This window comes from Bubalus kerabau, chromosome X (assembly GCF_029407905.1).
Source record: "Bubalus kerabau isolate K-KA32 ecotype Philippines breed swamp buffalo chromosome X, PCC_UOA_SB_1v2, whole genome shotgun sequence".
Classification (NCBI taxonomy): Eukaryota; Metazoa; Chordata; class Mammalia; order Artiodactyla; family Bovidae; genus Bubalus; species Bubalus kerabau.
In genome coordinates this window covers 85,537,788-85,559,968 of record NC_073647.1, presented here as the reverse complement: position 1 = coordinate 85,559,968, position 22,181 = coordinate 85,537,788, and the positions used below count along the sequence as shown (strand labels likewise).

The 22,181-nt window shown below is 34.4% G+C and overlaps 1 protein-coding gene across 1 annotated transcript in view; it reads left to right on the top strand.

Annotated features, from left to right (window-relative positions):
* LOC129640083 (sodium/hydrogen exchanger 2-like) overlaps positions 1-22,181 on the top strand; it is a 61,270-nt gene that overhangs the window by 5,679 nt on the left and 33,410 nt on the right. The gene's annotated exons all lie outside the window — the stretch shown is intronic.

The following is a 22,181-nucleotide window of genomic DNA, read 5'->3' as shown; positions in this document are numbered from 1 at the left end:
TGTTACCATCTTTCTAAATTCCATATATATGCGTTAGTATACTGTATTGGTGTTTTTCTTTCTGGCTTACTTCACTCTGTATAATAGGCTCCAGTTTCATCCACCTCATTAGAACTGATTCATATGTATTCTTTTTAATGGCTGAGTAATACTCCATTGTGTATATGTACCACAGCTTTCTTATCCATTCATCTGCCGATGGACATCTAGGTTGCTTCCATGTCCTGGCTATTATAAACAGTGCTGCGATGAACATTGGGGTACACGTGTCTCTTTCCCTTCTGGTTTCCTCAGTGTGTATGCCCAGCAGTGGGATTGCTGGATCATAAGGCAGTTCTATTTCCAGTTTTTTAAGGAATCTCCACACTGTTCTCCATAGTGGCTGTACTAGTTTGCATTCCCACCAACAGTGTAAGAAGGTTCCCTTTCCTCCACACCCTCTCCAGCATTTATTACTTGTAGACTTTTGGATCACAGCCATTCTGACTGGTGTGAAATGGTACCTCATAGTGGTTTTGATTTGCATTTCTCTGATAATGAGTGATGTTGAGCATCTTTTCATGTGTTTGTTAGCCATCTGTATGTCTTCTTTGGAGAAATGTCTATTTAGTTCTTTGGCCCATTTTTTGATTGGGTCATTTATTTTTCTGGAGTTGAGCTGTAGGAGTTGCTTGTATATTCTTGAGATTAGTTGTTTGTCAGTTAAGAATCAGGAGAGTTTCAGAGGAAACACATAATTCTGACAACATTGTTTTCCTTGTTTCTTTCACGACTCACCACATTGTCAAGTTCTTTAAAAGTGCAGGGTGCTCAAAAGAAGGAAGCCACTTAAATGATACTATATTACAACTTTGGAAAATGTCCTAGATTAAAAGAATTTAAATTGCCCCATCCAATTCCTTTTTTGGATTTTTTCTACATGTCTTTCATTAATAGTAATACAAACAATAAAAATCAAAGACAATTTAAAACACAAACTACATCTCTCAACAAATTAAAATGCAATCACCCAGACAGATGCTGGATAGAATCCTTGCTTTCAACCTAGAACATTTTATTTAAAACAAACTAACTTCAATCACTATTTTATGACATTTCTCATGTACAGTAAGTCCTTTGAGAACTAAGAGTAACCTCAAGTTAAATGGCATTAGTTCTAAAGAACTTAATTTTGGCAAAAACCATTACAATATTGTAAAGTAATTAGCCTCCAATCAAAATAAATATTTTTTTTAAAAAAATCAACCTTTTTAAATATTTTTTTGATTGGAGGCTAATTACTTTACAATATTGTAATGGTTTTTGCCAAAATTAAGTTCTTTAGAACTAATGCCATTTAACTTGAGGTTACTCTTAGTTCTCAAAGGACTTACTGTACATGAGAAATGTCATAAAATAGTGATTGAAGTTAGTTTGTTTTAAATAAAATGCTCTAGGTTGAAAGCAAGGATTCTATCTAGCATCTGTCTGGGTGATTGCATTTTAATTTGTTGAGAGACGTAGTTTGTGTTTTAAATTGTCTTTGATTTTTATTGTTTGTATTACTATTAATGAAAGACATGTAGAAATAATCCAAAAAAGGAATTGGATGGGGCAATTTAAATTCTTTTAATCTAGGACATTTTCCAAAGTTGTAATATAGTATCATTTAAGTGGCTTCCTTCTTTTGAGCACCCTGCACTTTTAAAGAACTTGACAATGTGGTGAGTCCTGAAAGAAACAAGGAAAACAATGTTGTCAGAATTACTTGTTTCCTCTGAAACTCTCCTGATTCTTAACTTTCTTATAACTCTAATATATTTTATTTTGGATTAGGAATATGAGAATCTTTCAGGGTTATATCTGACAATCTTGTTTCTTTTGAGTGCTAAGGATATTGGAAAAAAGACCTTCCTTTATTTTTATGGAGGTAGTTTAGCAAAATAATTAAATGATTAATTCAGACCATCTTAGGTTAACACTTTATATGCATTTTTGTTATCTTAAAAGGTATTTGAAAACCTAGAGAGGTTGGAGGTGGGAGGCAGATTTAGGAGGGAGGGGACATATGAATGCCTATGGCTGATGCATGTTGATGTGTGGCAGAAACCAACACAACATTGTAAGGCAATTATTCCCCAATTAAAAATAAAGACTTTTTTTAAAAAGAAAAAAAAAGGTATTTGTGTAAATATCCTTTAAATATATATATATCTTTATAAACTTTGTGTTATATGCAAAACTTTGTCTTACTTAAAGTGAATTTGTTTTGAATATAGTTGAAAAAGAAGAGCACAAGTATGATTTAAAGTATTTGGGAAAATCTTTTCCTAAGATATTGTATTAATTGGAAAATTAATTATGCTGAAAACACTGGATTAAGAAATGGAACTCCAAAATTTAGGTCACATAAATGACCAAATAACGATGGTATTTAAACTTGTAATAAAATGAGCAGAATGATAATTCAACTAACTGTCAAATCATAGATTTTAAATATTAAATACATTTGAAAAATTAATTTATTTTTTTGTGATGGAAATAGAAAACCTCCTCCAAAACCTTCTGAGTTTCAGTTACTCTATCTGTTAAAAGTAGATGATAATATCTACATTACAGAATGATTGTAATAAATGAAACAGTATATTAACTGAATGACTATTTAAATATATAAACAGCAAATTTTAGACATTATGTAGTTATTTATTGATTGAATCACTGTGTTAAGCATGAAACAAAAGTATAATCATAGTCACAATGTCACTTTTGGAAGATTTTCCCTTCCTTTCAATTTGTTGCACTATCCAATACGAAAATGTAGCACAAAACACTTACACTCAGTCAATTATTAGTCATTTTTTTCATAAATGAGCTATGTATAAATCAAGTTCTGCCTGAAGGATTACTGATTTTTAGAATGTTCAATATCATTGATTTTTCTTGTTGTTGAAATCGAAATGAGGATGCAATTTTACTGTGAGAAAAGTAATTAAAATATATTAGAATTCTATACATCTGTGTACAATATTGTAACGTAATTAGCCTCTAATTAAAATAAATAAATTAAAAAAAAATATATATATATATATATTAGAATTATGAGGTTGAAGACTATTCTTAGCCTAAAAGCATAAGGCATCAGTCTTAATGATGGGTGCTTTTAACAGGGGTATATTGCATCCATTATAGGACTCATTTTTGTTCCTTTTCAACAATTCATTGTTTCTGAAGTCAATAAGTACACATTTACTGATATCTTAAAATAGGTTTTGTTATATTTTGTTGCCTCCTACTTTAGAAATTTTTTCATAAAATAAAATCTGCTCATCAGAAGTACCAATTGCTATATAAATTTATTTTATAAATTACCAAATTTATTTATTTATTTATAAAAGTTCCAATTTATTTATAAATATTAAATTATTATACCTTTATGTATAAATTTATAGAAAATTAAATATAATTTAATGATTCTTTGAGAAGAATATTCAAGTCTAGATTTCTATTAGACACTTGATAATATGTTTTTTATCACCATTGTATTTTGTTACATTTTTTAACTTTTATTTATTTATTTTTGTTACATTTTTTAAAAACTTAACAAATGTGAGTTTGCTTCTCTGAGCTTCAAATTGTTCTGTATTTCATTCAAAAAATTGTTTGCTATTGTTGCCTATCAGCATAGGTGGAGAACAATGTTTTTATTTTTATTTTTTTATTTTATTTTTTAACTTTACAATATTGTACTGGTTTTGCCATATATCAACATGAATCCACCACAGGTATACACGTGTTCCCCATCCTGAACCCTCCTCCCACCTCCCTCCCTGTACCATCCATCTGGGTCATCCCAGTGCACCAGCCCCAAGCATCCAGTATCGTGCATCAAACCTCTACTGGCAACTCGTTTCATATATGATATTATACAGGTTTCAATGCCATTCTCCCAAATCATCCCACCCTCTCCCTCTCCCACAGAGTCCAAAAGACTGTTCTATACATCAGTGTCTCTTTTGCATACAGCAAGAGAACAATGTTTTTAATTAACTTTGGTTGGGTCAGACAGCTATGACTGCCTAATATTGTTTTTGAGAATCTCAGAAAATAGTAGGCATTGTTATTTTTAAATTAATCTCCAAAATATATTGGCATTGTTTTATATGTCAGATTGACATCACTGTTTGGCATAGGAGACAAATAAGTTTTATAAACAATTAACAACCATTTGTTGGCCCTGTAGATAGTATTGCTTTCCTGGTGGTTCAGATGGTAAAGAATCCACCTGCACTGTGGGAGACCTAGGTTCAATCCCTCGGTTAGGAAGATTCCCTGGAGAAGGGAAAGGCTACCCACTCCAGTGCTCTGGCCTGGATAATTCTATGGATTTTATAGTCCATGAGATCACAAATAGTAGATAGTATTATTAACAAGGTTATAGTGTAGAAAATAGCAGACCAATTAATTTCTCATCTTTCACCCTTATATTGTAGAGCTTCCCTGGTGGCCTAGATGATAAAGCATATTTAAATGCAGGATTATGTTCTCTACAGAAAATTATTTGTGCAATTAGCTTGTTTGTGATTTCTATTCAGGAGCTTGTACAAAATTATTTTACATTCTAATAAAAATGAATAATTATAGCTAAAATACTCAAAGGGCATTCTTTTTATATACTGTTTTATTCACCCTCTCATGAAAAAAAAATCCTCTAAATTTTGTAAAAAGAGATACTATAGAACATGAAGATTTAGAAATAAGTTTTCACATAATGACAAATACTATTTTTGTGAGATCAGAAATACATTAAAGTTATTTTCATGCATTTGATGTGAACTACAAAGCTAAGGTGTTAGAATTTAGGAATGTTCTAGCTTAAGGCTCCAATTCTATAATGGGTTTGACCTGTACCAGTTTGTAATTACATAACTTATTTTTTTCACAATATAATAATGCTCTATCAAAGAAAGTGTCAACAATCAGCAAAGAATGCCCTATATAATGAAGTTTATATATTGTATTATAACTTTCCTTCAATTTCAAAACTGTTCAAATCTAATAGAAATTCCTTTTTGTTTGCTCAAATGCTAAAACTCTATGCTGTAAAGCATAGTTCTCTTTCACTTTTGGAAAGAGTTTTTTTTTTTTTTTTCCTAACCAACTGGCATGCAGATGGATTTAGTTTTCAACTGTGATCTTCATTATCTATAGATTCCAGATAAGTACCTTCTAATTACTTTCTAGCCTAGTTGGACAATTTAAATACTAAACCTAAATTTAAAGTGAAGTCCTAGCTCAAAGTATGTACATAAATAAAATAAAATATTATAGCTACAGCCCATGTTATATTTTTGTGGTTGATACTATTAATCTGAGAATATTCCTTAAAATATCAAATGTTAATAGAATCATAGAGTTTCTTTAAAATGTAAATTTCTTCTATTTCTTTTGAAATGTATCAAGCCTATACACCTTTGTCATTTGGAGTAACAGACAGGATACTTGCACATTTAACCACTGATATTAGAGCAAACAATTGAATTGGGAATCATGAAAATGTTTCTGCTTACCAGTTCCACTGTTTTAATTCAAAATTTCCAAGACTGAAATAGAATAGTTTCTGTTAGCTGTCTTTAGCAAAACTTCTCTGGCCTACCTAGCTTACTCAGTTTTGAAATTTCAATCCCAACAATGTTCTCAGGAAAGAACCAGTGCCTTTGTGCTGAGAATGATATAAGAAGCAAGATCTGTAGAGAGACTTGCACACAGTAGGGACTCAATTGTCTCTTTTCGAATGAATGCACACATGAATGCATAAATGACTAGGGAAATTTTGGATGAGACATCATGAAACCACTTCTGTAAAAGAAAGTACTTGTATTGATCATGTTTTTATGACTCATAAACAACCTGACCTATAGAGAAATGGATCAAGGAAGTGAGAAAATGGCTTTAAGTATCTCATACTTAAGGAGGAAAGTAAAATTAATTCCCTAAAGATCTGTAAAGAGTCGATGACAGACATGACATTTTATTCTAGAATTTACCTACTAAGAAACTCTTTTACTCATAAGGCAATCAATATTCAAACCTTTAAAATTCAGTTTAGTCTTAAAGACTGAGAAATTTTATTGAGTTCATCAACAAGGCTAATTATATTAAGAGAGAAAAGACTTGGAAATTATCTATGATTTTTATTTTTACATCTTATTTATGTGTTAGATTTTTACCCATGCATGACTTCAAGAGTTTATGCATTGCTGTGACTTCTGCACAAAGGGACTAAAATAGCCTAAGAAAATGTGTTGTTTTTGTTTTTTTTTTTAGAAAATGTGTTTTCATGTTGTGAAATACTTCACAGTGATATGAAGTGAAGAGAGTGTTAGTCACCCATTCATGTTTGACTTTTGTGACCACCCATAGACTATAGCCCCATAGGCACTTCTGTCCATGTACTGGAGGAAGTAGCCATTCCTTTCTTCCCTTGAATGGCAGTAGTCATCCGACCCAGGGAGATCTTTGGGGACCTTCCCAAGCCAGGGGTTGAAACTACGTCTCTTATGTCTCCTGCTTTGGTAGGAAGAGTCTTTACCTGCTGAGAAACCAATATAGGCCTAAAAAATTCAAAGTGTGGTTCAGGAACTCTTGTGTACTGTGCTGTGCTAAGTTGTTTTAGTTGTTTCTGACTCTTCACGACCCTGGGCTTCCCTGATAGCTCAGTTGGTAAAGAATCCACCTACAATGCAGGAGACCCGGTTCAATTCCTGGGTTGGAAGATGCCCTGGAAAAGTGATAGGCTACCCAGTCCAGTTTTCTTGGACTTCCCTTGTGGCTCAGCTGGTAAAGAACCCGCCTGCAAAGCAGGAGACCTGGCTCGATCCCTGGGTCTGAAAGATCCCCTGATGAAAGGAAAGGCCCCACTCCAGTATTCTGGCCTGGAGAATTTCATAGACTGTATAGTCCATGGCGTCGCAGAGAGTCGGACAGGACTGAGTGACTTTCATTTTCCCTTTTCTTTGTGATCCTATGGACTGTAACCTGCCAGATTCCTCTGTCCATGGGATTCTCCTGACAAAGTCAGCAAGGAACTATATCTCCTCCAGCTGTATCACATTTTCTCTTTAAATCAAACAAATCTAAAGTGAATTGAGAAATGTAAGATGTCAATTAAATGTTTTCCCTTTAATTAAATTTTAATAGTGATTCTTTAACCTTAAAAATTCATGTGATTAGTCTAATAGATTTGCTTTTAAAGAATTATAACCCTGCATAGCAATCCAGAAAGCCAAAGCAATTAAAAAGAATTGCTTTGAAAAATCAAACTTTTTTATTCTCTGTGACATTTAAGCAATAAATCTCTAAAAAACTAAAGGACCAACCACCTAAGTCATGAGAAATGAAAGTTACAAAATTGCAAATTCTTTTTGAGTGACACTTTTTATGGAAAAGATTTTTTCAGAAAATAAGTACTTATAAACTAATGAGTTCTTCTAAAGAAACATAATCAAAAAATGTTTTGTACAATCAAATAAATGTTCCTACTCAATGTATCCCCCTCCGACAAATCTTAAGTTGCTCAAATTATACTAATTCCTTAAAGACCTGAATCACTTCTTCATGAAGACAGTATCACTCATAGAAATTTATTTGTAACTTTGTCTTAACTCTAGTCACATCTGCCTTGTGTCATGGCCACTCATTTAGATGTTTCTCCCCCACAAATATTAGCTAATATTCATTGAGCATTTCCAGTATGTCAGACATTATGCTTATTGCTTTACATACCTTTTCTTGTTTAATTCTCATGGCAATTGCATCAGTTAGGCATTTATTTTGCCCATTTTACAGACCAGAAAACTCAAATTTAGAAGGATTAACTAATTTGCCTAAGGTTATGCCCCCTGGCAACTCTAAGAGCAGGGATTCACTCACACATCTGTCTGACTGCAGACCCCAATGCCTTAAAAAGTGAAAGTGTTTGTTGCTCAGTGGTGTCTGACTCTGTGACCTCATGGACTGTAGCCTCAAAATGGATTAAAGATCTAAATGTAAGACCAGAAACTACAAAACTTCCAGAGGAAAACATAGGCAAAACACTCTCATAACACTGTAACATAAATCACAGCAAGATCCTCTATGACTCACCTCCAAGAATAATGGAAATAAAAGCAAAAATAAAGAAATTGACATAATTAAACTTGAAAGCTTTTACAGAGTGAAGGACACTGTAAAACAAGGTGAAAAGACAGCTTTCAGAATGGGAGAAAATAATAGCAAATGAAGCAGCTGACAAGGAATTAATCTTAAAAATATACAAGCAGCTCATGCAGCTCAATACCAGAAAAATAAACAACCCAATAACAAAATGGGCCAAAGAACTAAACAGACATTTCTCCAAAGAAGACATACAGATGGCTAACAAGCATGAAATGATGCTCAACATCACTCATTATCAGAGAAATGCAAATCAAAACCACAATGAGGTATCATTTCACACCGGTCAGAATGGCTGCTATCCAAAAGTCTACAAACAATAAATACTGGAGAGGGTGTGGAGAAAAGGGAACCTTCTTACACTGTTGGTGGGATTGCAAACTTGTATAGCCACTATGGAGAACAGTGTGGAGATACCTTAAAAAAATTGGAATAGAACTGCCATATGACCCAGCAATCCCACTGCTGGGCATACACACTGAGGAAACCAGAATTGAAAGAGACACATGTATCCCAATATTCATCACAGCACTGTTTACAATAGCTAGGACATGGAAGCTAGGACATGTTCATCAGCAGATAAATGGATAAGAAAGTTGTGACACATATACACAATGGAATATTAACTCAGCTATTAAAAAAAAAACACACACACATTTGAATCAGTTCTAATGAGGTAGATGAAACTGGAGCTTATTATACAGAGTGAAGTAAGTCAGAAAGAGAAACATCAATACAATATATTAATACATATATATGGAATTTAGAAAGATGGTAATGATGATCCTATATGTGAGACAGCAAAAGAGACACATATAAAGAACAGACTTTTTTACTCTGTGGGAGTAGGCAAGAGTGGAATGATTTGAGAGAATAGCATTGAAACGTGTATATTGCCATATGTGAAATAGATGACCAAAGTTCGATGCATGAAACAGGGCACTCAAATCCAGTGCACTGGGACAACCCAGAGGGATGGGATGGGGAGGGAGGTGGGAGGGATTTCAGGATGGGGGACACGTGTACACCCATGGCTGATTCATGTCGATGTATGGCAAAAGCCAGTACATTATTGTAAAATAATTAGCCTCCAATTAAAACAAATAAATCAACAATTAAAAAAAAAAAAAAAAAAAAACGTTCCATCCAATAAAACCAAAGGAAAAACTTCCACTCCCAGCACTACAGGACCTCCAGCTCACAGGATGTATAAGTCAGTTTGCTACCACTTATTACTAATAGCTATATTCTGGATTAAATAGATTTTGTGTGATGGTCTGTGAATACAACCGTAATTCATAACATTGATGCTTTCAAATTCTAAATATCGACTTTTGAGATGCATTTCATTCATAAATGAATGTTTGTAGATAGTTTGTATCCTGCTCATGTCTAGTCCCTTGAAAACGCAAAGTACACAGAGCATGGTTTTGTGTTACAAATAATCATTATTTACTAGTTGTGTTTCTATTCTTTTAATTTGTGTTGTATTTATTTTTATTTTTTATTATTTTTGAGATCCAGTCCAAGAAACAGCAACTATTATTTGATAGATAAATTCTGGAGATTTTGGAATAAAAGGGTTCCAGAATATATTTCAATAAATGAAATAGTCATTGTAAAACTAACATATTCATGTTTTTGTGTTTGAAAATATAGCTCACTATTCATTATAATTAAATTGTTTTTAGTATGATTTTAGTATGATGAGGGTAATTTGTTTTTTTCAACTGAGGTAAAGATGGAGGACAATAGGTAGCATAGGATAGTGATTAAGACCATAGTGTTTGAAATTAAACAGATTTGGGTGAAGTCTCAGGTCTACTATTAATACTTAATATCTCTGTGACTGTGTTGTATTAAAAATTAGATGTAAAGGGCTTAACAAAGTACCTGGTCCATGACAAGAGCTCAGTAAATGGTATATTATATTGTTGTATTCTGTTTTCTCTTCATCCTTGAGAATATGTGAGCCTTATACTCTATTAACTGTAATGAGAAGAAATCATACTCATTTCTGCCTACCAGATTTTCTCTTTAGGCCAGACACACATGGAACTGGTAACTTATAGTGTTGCTAGCTGTGTATGAGTTACACTATGTAACTTTGGAAAGTGGTTTCATTTTTTTTTTTCTTATAAATTATTCTTATTCATTGCAAAATATTCACAAAATTGACAAAATTAAAAAAAAAATTCTAACCAAATATGCAAAGATAACCATAAGCAACATTCTGGTGGACATTCTTCCAGGTTTTTTTTTTTTTTTCCTATGTATTATGGCATTTAAAAAGCATGATAAGAAATCCACTATAAAGAAGGGAAAGGGTTAGTTTTAATGATGGAACAGGCTGGTTCTATTTCTTTCAGGACAATGGGGCCAGGACTGTATTCAGGTTGAGTATAACATAATGGAGGTCTTTCACCAGTATAGAGTGGCTTCTCTCTGCAAAGACGTATAAAGGTCATTTCTTTCTAAGCCATGACAGCTTTCTTTTCTCCATACACTGAAAAACACTGGGCTTATTATAACTTGTTATACTAGGCAAATTTTATACTTCACTAGTACATTGTTTTTTTAATTTTACTTAAATTGAATTATTTAAGAATTATCTAAGAATTACAACCCAATGCAACTGCTGACATTTACAGGGGGTACAGTGGAGCAATGGGCTTAAACCTGTTGTTATGATGTTTTTTTATCTTCTCAAGTTAAGATGTAACAGCAACCTGATTAAAATTAGATTTGAATAGGACAAAATAGTATACACTTTACATTGATTGAAAGTCTAAATCCATTCAAATATTAAAACTTCACTCGTATAAAAGCACAAAAATTCTCATTTCCTCACTCTTTTCAAATTAATGAAATGATTTACATGTAAAGCATTAATTGCTACATTTATTGCTTAATGTATCAGTATAGCAACCATACATTCAGAGTTTTATCTGATTTTAGTTATCTACCGATAATAGTCGATGCTTGTTCTGTCCACTTTTCAGAGTGAAATGCACTTCCTATTTATTCTTCTTCAAAATTAAAAAAAAATGTATAAAATGAAAACAAACTTTACAGCTAGAAGGAAACTTAAAGATAATTTAATATAACCCCCTCATTTTTCAGCTGAGGAAATTGATGTCCAGAAAGACCAAGAAATGTGCGTATGATTACATATTTGAATTTTTCACACAAGAGTATAACTAAGTTATCTCAACAAATCAGAGTCTCGTCTACTTTTAAAGAGTTCCTAGATAATTATTGATAAGTATGATCCCATTGCCATTTACTTTATTGTTTTGGGTTCGAGTTTATACACCGTTTTTGTGTCTCCTGTCTAGAGAATATCCTTTAGCATTTGTTAGAGAGCTGGTTTGGTGGTGCTGAATTCTCTCAGCTTTTGCTTGTCTGTAAAGCTTTTGATTTATCCTTCATATTTGAATGAGTTAAAAAAAAAAAAAAAGGGTTCCTAGAGAAAATGATTCTACACAAAGTTCAGCCAATTAAAAAAAAAGTTAATTGTGGCAAAAATTACATAATATAATATTTACTATCTTAACTATTTTAAGTGTACAGTTCAGCAATATTAAATATATTCACATTCAGCCAGTTTTTTTTTTTTTTTTTTGCTTCAACCTGTTTTGTAATCACCTTCTTGAGACCAAAAGCCATAATATTCTATTAAAAGGTTCAGTTGTCATTTTTGTGCTCTTGGAGTGACAACTCTAAGATGTGAAACAATAAATAGTGGATGAAGGCTGGTAATTTTGTAACTGTTACCTAAATATCAAACCATATCAAATACAGTATGACATTACAGTTAAAAGGCAAAAGAGAGATTGTTGTAGGAATAATAGCCAGATCATTAAAGATCATTATTTCTTTTGCTTTTTATATACTAGGATGAGACTAAAGAGAATTTTCACAAGCCATTTGAAATATTTTGTTTTGTGATAAAGTACAATTTTTGCATTTCATTCTTTCAAAGATGATTTAATTTCTATATATTTTATAAATTTTAGCATTATTATGAAACCATCAAGAAGATATTTCCCCAACATTTTATTATAGAAGCTTATGGAAACAAAGAATTATTGGTTTTGATTGGTTCTTGATACATAAAGATGCTTTTAGATATAGTTGAATCAATTAGTATATCAAATACTTTTCATAAAGGCATACTATGATCTCACTTAACTTCATTACTGAATACTGCATTGGGACTGAAGTGTAAACAGTCACATCGAGTGAGGGCTCTCTCAGGTTAAAATGAATTCCAGTCAAACTTTTTTCATTGTCCCCGAGACACACTTTAATTAAAAAAAAAAAAAAAAAAAGCAGACAAGTATTTATGAGCTCCTATATTCTCAGTGCTGGAGGGTAGAAAAGGTAGAAGAGGAGGCTGGCTTCATGACTCTCTCAGCACTGAAGACCTAGAGCCTGTAGCATTCCCTGCCTGCTTCCTTGTTTTGCTTTCCATAATAATTTCTTTTAATCTTTAATGCCACTTGATATTGCAGATTCTTTTTTTAAACTTTGTATTGTGGTATAGCCAATTAACAATGCGATAGTTTTAGGTGAACAGTGAAGGGGCCTAGCCATGCATTCACATGTATGCATTCTCCCCAAAACTCCCCTCCCATCCAAGCTGCCACATAACACTGAGCATAGTTTCGGATTCATATTAACTTCTTAAATAGTGAAGACAATTTTAAACCAGCTACTCATTAAATCTTTTGTTACCAAACTCAGGTTCAGCTGCTTACATCTTGAAAGCCAGTACTGGGGACACAAGTGTTGGTTGGAAAGGAAAGTTCACTCTATTCAGGAGGCTGGCAACCTGGGGAGAAGGCAGACTTGTGTCCCAGAACCCATTCCAAAGATTCTACTCTAGTCATGAACGTTTTTAAAGGGGAAGCTAATCACAGTTAATCATTTCAGGATGGGATCAGAACCTTCATCACCTTTCACTGTGTGCAGACTTGCTGACTCTGTGTGATCTTTCTTTAGATGCTATCTCATTCATACAGTAACTGGGGAAAAAGTCTACTAATCAGTTAATTCTTCATTTTATTTTTCAGTCTAAGAAAAGAATCAACAAATAAGTAAGGCATTATGTGATCAAAAGATTTGGGAGATATGCTTGGGACAGAGATTAATGAAGTAGGGAGGCACCTGGTATAAAAGCTGAGTTAAAATATAGCTACTAAAGTGATGAAACAAAGGAACTCTTGCAAAGAGCTACTCCTTGCAAAAATCTGTTTTTTCTTGTTTTGTTTTGTTTTGTTTTGTTTTGTTTGCAAAGAGCTTCTTACAATTTGACAGTTAAATTAAGCGCCTAGTAACCCAAGTTACAGTGCTGGGTGTTACATACACAATTTGTGTACAAAGATAAAATTCCCTTTTAATTGTTAGAGCTTGCTGATACTTCAATACTGTATATAGTAAGGGTGAAAGCAGATAAGTGATTGAAATTAATAGTGTAATAAGTGATCTAAAAAAAAGAAAACACTGTTCTTTCTTTAAAATCCTTGTCATAGTATTTTTTAAAACTATTGTTAGAACTTTATTACTAAGTTTCTGTACTTCAAAAAATACTATTCCTCTCTCTTTTTAAAATATTTTGCTGAAAGAAAACTTTGGAGTTTTATAGTGAAAATAGAAATAAAGAGTAAAAAGGGGTGACCAAAAGTCTGTTGGGTGACAGCTGATAGTGAAGGGAAAATAAATCAAAGAAATAGGGATAGGAAACTTTATAAAGTAGATGCAAATCATTGCCAAATTAGCTTTTGAGGAGTACCAAACTACAAGAACACAAATGTAGTTTATGTAGGCAGGCTTCATTTGTTTTGCATGGAGAACTACAGGAACCATATCTGATTATTACCGGTAAAGATTTGACAGGGTTCTTTTCTGATACAAGTTTTAGATTGTAAATTCTAGTCCTAGTCATTACATAAAGAGGTAAATAGTTATAACAATTTTATAGCAATTTACTATTGCCCCATATAGAGTTTGTTATGTAAAGGGAAATCATAAGGTATGCAGAGTGTAAGAAATAAAACATACCTGAAATTGTTTGAGTCTAGTGAAGGCATATCTCATTTTATTGTGCTTCACTGTATTGCACTTTGCAGTTATTGCATATTTTACAAATTGAAGGTTTGTGACAATCCTGCACTGTGCAAGTCTATCAGCACCATTGATCTAATAGCATTTGCTCACTTCATGTCTCTGTGTCACATTTTGGTAATTCTTATAATATTTTGAACTCTCCACTAACAGAAATATTACAACTCACTGAAGGCTCAGTTGATGGCTAGCATTTTTAGCAATACCAGCTTTTAAAATTAAGGTATGTACAATTGATTTTCAGAAATAATAGTGTTGCATATGTAATAGGTTGCAGTTCAAAGTAAACATAACTTTTTTTGTGCACTGGGAAACTACAGTCTGTGGGATTGCAAAGAGTCGGACATGACTGAGCAACTAACACTTGACTATATGGACGTTTGTAGGCAAAGTAATATCTCTGTTTTTTAATATACTGTCTAGGTGTGCATAGTTTTTTCCAAGTAATAAGTGTCTTTTAATTTCATGGCTTTAATCACTGTCCACAGTGATTTTGGAGCCCAAGAAAATAAAGCCTGCCACTGTTTCCCTTGTTTCCTCGTCTATTTGTTATGAAGTGATGGGACTGGATGCCATGATCTTTATTTTTTTGAATGTTGAATTTTAAGCCAACTTTTTCACTCTTCTCTTTAATATTCTTCAAGAGGCTCTTTAATTCCTCTTCATTTTCTGCCATTAGGATGTTGTCATCTGCATATCTGAGGTTATTGATATTTCTCCTGTAAATCTTGATTCCAACTTGTGCTTCATCCAGCTCGGCATTTCTCATGATGTACTCTGCATGTAAGTTAAACAAGCAGGGTGATAATATACAGCCTTGATGTACTCTTTTTACAATTTGGAACCAGTCTGACATTTGATGTCTGATTCTCACTGTTGCTTCTTGACCTGCATACAGGTTTTGAAGGAGGCAGGTAAGGTGGTCTGGTATTCCCATCTCTTTAAGAATTTCCCACAGTTGTGATCCACACAGTCAAAGGCTTAAGTGTACTCAACGAAGCAGAAGTAGATGGATGTTTTTCTGGAATTCTCTTGCTTTTTCTATGATCCAACGAATGTTGGCAATTTGATCTCTGGTTCCTCTGTCTTTTCTAAATCCGGATTGTATATCTGTAAGTTCTCATTCCACATACTATTGAAGCTTAGCTTGAAGCATTTTGAGCATGGCCTTGCTAGCATGTGAAATGAGAGCAATCGTGTGGTAGTTCGAATATTCTTTGGCATTGGTTTTCTTTGGGATTGGAATTTCAATTGACCATTCCCAGTCCTGTGGCCACTGCTGAGTTTTCCAAATGTTCTGGCATATTCAGTGAAGCACTTTCACAGCATCATCTTTTAGGATTTGAAATAGCCCAGCTTAAATTCCATCATTTTCACTAATTTTGCTCATAGTGATGCTTCCTAAGGCCCACTTGACTTCATACTCCAAGATGTCTGATGCTAGGTGAGTGATCACACCATTGGGTTCTCTGAGTCATTGAGATAATTTTGAAGAATTTTTCTGTGTATTCTTGTCCACTCTTCTTAATATCTTCTGCTTCTGTTATGTCCTTACTGTTTCTGTCCTTTATTGTGCCCACTTTTGCATGAAATGTTCCCTTGGTATCTCCAATTTTCTTGAAGAGATCTCTTGTTTTCCTCTATTTATTTGCATTGTTCACTTAAAAAGGCTTTCTTGTCTCTCTTTGTTATTCTTTGGAAATCTGCATTCATATGGGTTTATCTTTCCTTTTCTCCTTTGCCTTTCACTTCTCTTCTTTACTCAGCTCTTTGTAAGGCCTCCTCAGACAACTATTTTGCCTTTTTGCATTTATTTTTTTGGGGTATGGTCTTGATCACCACATCCTGTACAATGTCACGAACCTCTGTCCATAGTTCTCCAGGCACTCTGTCTATCAGATCTAATCCCTTGAATCTGTTTGTCACTTCCACTGTATAATCAGAAGGAATTTGATTTAGTTCATACCTGAATGGCCTAGTCATTTCCCATACTTTCTTCAATTTAAGTCTGAATTTTGCAATAAGGAGTTCATGATCTGAGCTGTTGTCAGCTCCCTGTCTTGTTTTGGCTGACAGTGTAGAGATTCTCCATTTTCGGCTGCAAATAATATAAATAATCTGATTGTTTTTACTTTCTGCTGATGTCCATATGTAGAGTCTTCTCTTGTGTTGTTGGAAGCGAGTGTTTGCTATGACCAGTTCATTCTCTTGGCAAAACTCTGTTAGCCTTTGCCCTGCTTCATTTCCAAGGACAAACTTGCCTGCTACTCCAGGTACCTCTTGATTTCCTACTGTTACCTTCCAGTCCCATATGAAGAAAAGGACATCTTTTGTTGTTGTTAGTTCTAGAAAGTCTCATAGATTTTCATAAAACCATTCAACTTCAGCTTTTTTGGCATTAGTGGTTGGGGCATAGACTTGGATTGCTGTGATACTGAATGGTTTGCCTTTGAAATGAACAAATATCATTCTGTCATTTTTGAGATTAGACCCAAGTACTGCATTTCAGACTCTTTTGTTGACTATGAGGGCTACTCATTTTTTCTAAGGGATTCCTGCCCACAGTAATAGATATAATGTCATTAGATAAATTCACCCATTCTGGTTCATTTTAATTCACTGAATCCTAAAATGTTGATGTTCACTTTTGCCATCTCCTGTTTGACCACTTCCAATTTACCGTGCTTCATGGACTTAAGATCCCAGGTTCCTACGCAATATTGTTCTTTACAGAATTGGACTTTATTTCTACCACCAGTCACATCCACAACTGGGTGTGGTTTTTGCTTTGCCTCCATCCCTTCATTCTTTCTGGGGTTATTTCTCCACTCTTCTCCAGTAGCATATTGGGCACCAGTAGCATATTGGGCACTTACTGACCTAGGGAGTTCATCTTTCAGTGACATATCTTTTTGCCTTTTCATCCTGTTCATGGGGTCCTCAAGGCAAGAATACTGGAGTGGTTTACCATTCCCTTCTCCAGTGGACCATGTTTTGTCAGAACTCTCCACCATGACCCATCTATCTTAGGGCCCTACATGGCATGGCATAATTTCATTAAATCAGACAAGGCTATAATCAAAGCAATCAGTTTAGTTAGTTTTCTTTAATTGTTGTTTCCATTCTGTCTGTCTTCTGATGGATAAAGATAAGACGCTTGTGGAAGCTTCCTGATGGCAGGGACTGGCTGTGGGTGAATCTGTGTCTGGGTCTGATGGGCATGGCCATGATTAGTAAATCTTTAATCCAATTTTCTGTTGCTGGGTGGGGCTGTGTTCCCTCCCTGTAGTTTTGCCTGAGGCCAAACTATGGTAGGCGCAATGGCAGTAATACCTCCTTCAAGAGGTATTATGCCAGGACTGTTGTATTCAGTGCCCCTGACCCCACGGCAGTCCTCTGTCAACCCATGCCACTGCTGGAGACTCCTGGACACTCATAGGCAAGCCAAGCTCAGTCTCTTGTGGGGTCACTGCTCCTTTCTCCTGGGTCCTGGTGTGCACAATGTTTTGTTTGTGCCCTCTAAGAGTCTGTTTCCCCAGTCCTCTGAACATTCTGTAATCAAATCCCACTGGCCTTCAAAGTCAAATTCCCTGGGGCTTCTCAGTCCCTTTGCCAGATCCCCAGGTTGGGAAATCTATTGTGGGCCCTAGAAATTTCACAACAAAACTTAAGTGATGTAATTGTTCTCCAGTTTGTGGGTTGTCTGCTCAGGGGCTCTATGGTGGGGCTCACACACCATGCCTTCCAGATCTGCTGCAGCCAGTGCCCCTGTCCCTGTGCCAGGCCACTGCTGACCCATGCCTCTGCAAGAGACACTTAAACACTCAAGGGTGAAAGGTTGTTGTTGAATCACGCAGAGACACCAGGATTCTTGGCCCCCAGAGGAGAAGAATTCAATCCAGGGCCAGAGACGAGGCTTGATCACTCAGAGCTTTTGTGGAATAAAGTTTTATTAAAGTATAAAGGAGATAGAGAAAACTTCTGACATAGTCGTCAGAAGGGGGTAGAAAGAGTACCCCCCTGCTAGTCTTCAGGTGGATGTTATATAGTCACTAGCAGTCTGTTAATGAAAGAAAGGAATGTCTTAAAACTCAGAATGGCACCAAGCCCCTCACCCATAAGATGCATTTTGGGATTATCTTGGCACCAAATGGTTCATCTGGGCCAGAAAATGATTAACTTGAATCTTGAAGAAGGGCAGATCACCATACAAATAGTTTAATTTACATAGATTAGGGGAACAATATCTGAATATAACATACTGGTTTGTCAAGTAGGTTCTGAGCCAAGAGGCAGAACCAACTTGAAGACAGAGTTTGGGGTAAATGCATAGTATATTAGCATAGCTTAAGGTAAACATTGCTATAAGAGAAATGCATTGATTATCTCTAGGTTTGAGAATAGTTAACTTCAGGTGAAACCAGGTGTCATTATGGCAACACAGTAAAACCTCTTTTTAAATTTGTATGGAAAAGGAAAAAAATATCACTAGTTTGTTTCCTCCTGCTGCTTAAGAGAGATAAAAATGTGACACTTTCAGGCTATTCCCTCCGTTTGGAGACCCCTGGCCTTCCTGACTGTTACCCTCTCAAGGGCATGTCTGAATGAGTCTCTTGTGGGGTCCTTGCGTCCTGGTGTTCATAAGGTTTTGTTTGAGCCCTCTGAACATCTCTGGTGGATATGGAGTTTGATTCTAAATGCTATGTCACCCCTCCTACCATCTTCTTGGCACTTCTCCTTTGCCCTTGGACATGGGTTATCTTTTTTTTTTTGGTGGGACCCAACATTTTGTAAAAGGTTGTTCAGCAGTGAGCTGCAATTTTGGAGTCTTCAATGAAGAAGATTAGCACACATCCTTCTACCCTGCCATCTTGTTTAACACATTAGAAAGCAGAGCCATTACTTTGCTGACAAAGGTCCATATAGTCAAAGCCATGACTTTTCCAGTAGTCAAGTATGAATGTGAGAGTTGGACCATAAGGAAGACTGAGCACCAAAGAACTGATGCTTTTGAACTGTGGTGTTGGAGAAGACTCTTGAGAGTCCCTTGGACTGCAAGGGGATCAAACCAATCAATCCTAAAGAAAATAAACCCTTAATATACATTGGAGGTACTGATGCTGAAGCTGAAGCTCCATGACTTTAGCCACCTCATGCATATAACTGACTCATTGGAAAAGACCCTGATGTTGGGAAAGATTAAAGGAAGGAGGAGAGGGGACGACAGAGGTTGAGATGGTTGAATGGCATCACTAACTCAATGGACATGAGTTTGAGCAAGCTCCAGGAGATGATGAAAGACAGGGAAGGTTGTTGTGCTGCAGCCCATGGGGTCACAAAGAGTCAGACATGACTGAGTGACTGAACAATAACATGGTAGAAAACAGACAAGAAAGAAAAATACAATTTATCTTTAAAAATAATTAATTTATATGCAAATTGTATTTCTAACTTAATATATGTACTGTCAGAGTGGCTTTTTTTTTTTTTTCTTAAGATCATAAAGTGATTTAGAGTAGGGACTTGTTTGGGGTGAAAATCACACAATGCACCATACCTCTCAGTAAATATTAAGCAGTTTATCAACTGTGAATTGCTTTAGATGTGGTCATAGTGTGTGTAAGTTGGCAATAATATATTCTGGGTAATATTTTAATTAGTTACCAAACCTAAGATAATCAAAGATGCAAATGAAGAACTCTCTTGTGCCAAAAGACACCAGACAGCATGTAGTATTTCAGGGATTTCAGCTCATCCTCTATGTAAATCTTACTCTCTGAGATTTTCATTATTCCATTTCTCTCAAAGAATCACAAATTGACCCACAAGAATGGACATTTGTGGCTACTGAGCTGCTTTCTTTTCTTTCTTTCTTTTTTTTTTTTTTTAACAGAATAGGATATGAGAATAAAACCTGCATGTAACAGGTTGGAAAACAAGAAATTTATGATACTTATCAAGTAACCAAATGCTATTTTTAGAAAAAATTATTAAACATAGTGAAAGTATTAAGGGAATACATTCTCTTGAGTTTAATTAGCACTTGACAGTTCACTTAAAGCTTTTGATTCCCAATTATTTTAGATATTTCAAATATTATCCAGGAATTGTTTTAAAATATAAAAAATAAATAAATTTTCAATAGCCAAATAAAACTGGTCATTCATGAGACACCTACACTTATACAGGAACTCAGTTTTTGCCTTCAAAATTTGCCCAAAGAACTATAACTGAAAGGAAAATCCTACAAAAGATTGAGAGCAGATAGTTGTCTATTACATTTTAAAAGGCTGGTAATTTACTAGTTGACCAAGCCTATTTACCTAAAGTAGTTGAGAGTAAAATGAAAATAGAGCAATTAAAAACATTAAAAACTGTTGGCCTAGAACACTGAACTTCATCATGGAACTCTTCCAGTTTCTGGAAAAAAATCCAGAATTATTTAGAGAAGAAGGAAGGAACATTAGATAACAATGGCAGGAAAGACATCTCTTTAGAACTAAATTGACTAGAGAGAAAAATGCAACTTGAAAGAGAAAACCAACATATGTTGGTAACAATACTTGATTTTAAGTATAATAAATACTTTGAAATTATCTCTTCAAAAATTGAAATTATGAACTGAAAAATTTTTTTTTATTTTATTTTTTAACTTTACAATATTGTATTGGTTTTTATGTAAGCTGTTGTGAGGAGAAAAGAAATGAAAAGTCAGAGAAGCTTCTTATTCTATTTCTTTCAAAGTGAAACAGTTAATATTGTTTCTTAAAAAAAAAAAAAAAAAAAGAGGGGTTTATATTGGGCTGATGCTGAATGTCAGAGTATTTCAATACCCAATTAATGATAGAAAAATAAAAAGCAAGTCAGTAAGAAAGGTAACCAACTTCTAAAACAAATGGAAAAGTAAAACATCATGTTGATTAAATATGTCACACTTAAAAAAACATTGATCATCATTCACACAAATGAAATATATTGTGTATATTTAAAATATATATCAAGGTGGTCAAGGACATGAGCTCTAGAGACTGATTAGATTCAGTCCCAGAGCTGCTACTTTCAAGCCAAGTGATCTTGAGAAAGTTATTTAATTTCTCCTGGCCTCATTCACCTGTGACATAGCAATAGTAACAATGTCTATCATAAATATTGTGAAAATTAACTGAGATAAAATAGATAAAATACCTGTAAGACATAGTTGCCACAAAATAAGCACATACATATATTAGCTACACTTACTGGCATTTTAAATCATTAACTATCTTAAATCAGTGTGCCTCTAACTGAATTCCCTGAGTTTAATCTGGCTGAAGCAATCCAAGAGGGCTTGTGGTAACTATAAGTAGAAATGTCAATCAGTTATTACTGATATTAAGGGAGCTGAAGGTGAATCAGTCTTTTAAACTCTCCTTTGTGAGTGCAGGTTTAACCAAAGCTGAAATGTTTAAAAATATTATTGGAGTATAGTACATTTACAATATTATGTTAGTTTTAAGTGTACCGCAAAGTGATTCAGTTATATATATATATATATATATATATAATAGAAAAATAATGTATATCTATACATCTAGATCCTTGCTCAACACTGCTTTACCTACTACTTTGTGTTATTTGTATGGTAATCCTTTGACCATTTTCAGTGTAGATTGGTTTAAACTAAGGATTAGCAGCTGATGGTTTTTATACCTTGAGTATCACAAGATTTATTATTGCTTGTGTAGTCTGGACTAGTCCTGAGCAAAAATGTAGATCTACAAAGCTGACCCATATTCTTCTCTGACTGCATCTCAGATTCCCAGTTTGGCATTCTTACCCTTAAGGCTTTTAATGTGAGCCATTTTCTGGGAGTTTTGCATTTT